This window comes from Lutra lutra, chromosome X (genome assembly GCF_902655055.1).
Source record: "Lutra lutra chromosome X, mLutLut1.2, whole genome shotgun sequence".
NCBI classification, from domain to species: Eukaryota; Metazoa; Chordata; class Mammalia; order Carnivora; family Mustelidae; genus Lutra; species Lutra lutra.
The window spans coordinates 73,431,165-73,434,513 of NC_062296.1; positions in this window are offsets into that span (position 1 = coordinate 73,431,165).

The following is a 3,349-nucleotide window of genomic DNA, read 5'->3' on the forward strand; positions in this document are numbered from 1 at the left end:
ATTGCTTATACTTACTCTCTGCAGCCTGTTTTCAACAATATGCCAATGAGACTTTCATGCCACAACTACTTCTATCAAAATTACCTAGAAACTTCACATTGCTAAATGCAGGAGTCCTCCGTTTTTGCCATCCTTTACTTATCAGCAGAATTTTACATATTAATCACTCCCACTTTTTTTAATTGAGAGAATTGACACATAATACTATAGTAGTTTTTGGAATAGCCATTTCCTAAAAATACTTCTTCAGTGGTGTTCCAGGGTACTTCCCCCGCCCAGTGTTCTCCCTTCTGTATCAGTGGTTATTCCTTTTAGCTTTCCATTATCCTAACATCACAGAACCTTTAGACAAAATATTTGGATATTTCTCCCTTATTTAAATCCACTCCTTGAAAATCATAGCTTTAAATATTATCTAAATATGAATGAACTCTAAAAGTATTCTCCAGCCTGGATTTCTCCCCTAAATCCCTGAATTCTGGACCTGTACAATACCACCTAATATATTTACCTAAGTAGTCAAAGATGCCTTAAACTCAACATTTCCAAAGCAGACTTGTCCTGTCTCCCAAAGCCTGCTTCCCCTGACATCTTCTCCATCTTGATTATAGCTACACTGTTCTTCAGCTACCTAAGCTAAAAATCTTGGTGTCATCCTTAATTATTCTTCTTTTATAGCCAACATTCACTTAGGCAGCAAATCCTATCAGCTCTACTTTAAAAATATATTTAAAATTTAATAGCTTACTATATCCACCACAGTGACATGATCCAAGCCATCCATACTTCTAGTCTGGATAATTGTAATGGCCTCCTAATTTGTTCCCTGATTCTGATTTTGACCCAATTATCTATTCTCCACACTGCAAACTGGGGCAAATTATCCATATCTGTATTTATATTGACACCAATATATTAATATATAGACATACAGTCTTTTAGAATGTCAATCATATTATGCCACTCCATCCTCCAAAACCCATTAATGACTTGCCCTACTAGTCAGAGACAAAGCAAAAATCATTACAGTAGCCTACAGTGTCTCAGGAGATCTATACATCACTCTCCTCTAATCATCTTACCTCTCTGACACATGTCCTATTATTATCTCCCTTATTTCTTTTGTGTTAGCCACACTAGAGCTTTGCTTTTCAAACACACCAGGCAATACACGCCTAAGAGCTTTTATATCCATTAAGTGTTTGAGTTTGGGTTTTGGCTTTGCCTAGAAAGCTCTTCTATCGATAACACTCATGCTCACTTCCGGAGGCTTCTATCCCCAGACACTTCTCCAGTGAGGTATTTCCTAATCATCTTATTTGAAATTGAGCTCCATCATTCTCTTTAGCAATTCTTTTCCCTATTTCTCCTTTTGTTTTGTCGATGGCTCTTAATGATACCTGATATCACAGCTTCATGCTAATTACTTTTGTTTTTTTGTCTTTCTTTTCCTATTAGAATGTAAAATTTACGAGACCTTGGATTTTTGCTATTTCTTCATTGAGAACTTCAGAGCAAAGTATGAAATAAATTTTCAAAGAACAAATGAATAAAGGAATGAATCTCATGAATCCTGTTTGGCTGAAATCCTTGGTGAACAAATTAGCTGATTAGTTAAAACTGTCAGAGCAGATTCCAGCTCAAACAGGGTTAAGGATACAGGTTTTCTCATCTTTAGATATCCCTTATACCTTAAAGTCTTAGGGTTCTCTGGAGATAGGGCATGTATTAGATAAGAAAAATATTACGTTAGTGCTTCCTTTTTCTGTCTCCTACTCCAGATGATGACAGCATAGGAAGTATAGTTGATGAGGCAGAACAATTGCTCTGTCTCACCATAGCAGAGTACAATGGGCCATAGGAAATGGGACACACTGAAGAATTAAGTACGTCTTCTGAAATGTTGAGTGAGAACCATCCCATAGATCCCACGCTGTGTAGGCCTGTGTCTGCCTTTCAAAAACCATGATAACCAACTAATAATCACCCTGATTAATTTCACATATTAAGTATAAATTTGATGGCAGGATGGTTTGGCCTTGCAGGTAGTACTTGTAAAGACATCTCATATCACTGAGTGACACTGTTGAATTTCTATTCCCGTCAAGACCTAAACCCACATACATTTCACTCAACACTTTGGGGATTTATAATGTTAGCAGTCTCAGTGCAGTTTTCATCTGCTGGGCATAGAGAAGGATTTGAAACAGCAGGAGCATATAGTCCATGGGCACTGAGGAATGAAAGCAACAAAGAGCATGTTTGCGCATGTGTGCACACATAGATTATATTGAGAGCAAGGGCACTAGAAAGGAGGAGGACAAAAATATACTTGACTTAATCATTTTCAGTTAAAAAAGTGTATGTGACAATTGATTTGACTGTCTCTCTAGAGAGTTTACATTTCCAGATTCTCAAATTCCTTTAACTTCTAAAAATACCACTATTATATTATGGCTTTATTAAAAGACTGGAGAAACATATTCCTGATTTCTTGTGGAGTCATAGAGGTAAGTGAGTAGGTAAAAACTTTTAATTATATAGATGAATTTGACAAAAACGGAAGTTCACAGAAGTGAACAATTAATATTTTCACTTTCACCCAATGCCAAGGAACACATGTAACCATCATGAAGGGAAGCTAGCCAGTGCATAGATAGCCAGTCTTATAGTACATGGTAAATCTTCCTGCCTTGATGCCATAAAATAGTTAACTGCACAATGCTTACAAAGATCAGTAAATGGGGCGCCTGCATGGGTCATGGGTTAAGCCTCTGCCTTCGGCTCAGGTCATGATCTCAGGGTCCTGGGATCAAGTCCTGCATCGGGCTCTCTGCTCAGCAGGGAGCCTGCTTCCACCTCTCTCTCTGCCTGCCTTTCTGCCTACTTGTGATCTCTCTCTGTGTGTCAAATAAATAAATAAAATCTTTAAAAATATATAATTAAAAAAATCAGTAAATGGAGAACTATTCAGTATCAGGGGAAAGATGCTGATCCAGAATTCAAATGATCAGGACTAAGAAAGTGCTTCGCCTCTTACTTTTTCCTAAAAAACACTGAATGTCTCAGAACAGAAATGTTGCTTTTGAGACCTCAGTTTGATAAGTAGATAACAGTGTGAGATGTCCAGATGGTGAAGTACTTGGCACAGGGTAAAATAGAAAGAAAGAAAGAAAGAAAGAAAGAAAGAAAGAAAGAAAGAAAGAAAGAAAGAAAGAAAAAGAAACCTACACCAGGAGACTCTGTATTCCAAACAGACTCAAGGGAACAAAGCAGGGAGGGATTGTATACATGATAATTGAGAGCACGGCAGAAAATAGCACAACAAAAACATGATTCAGGGGGCGCC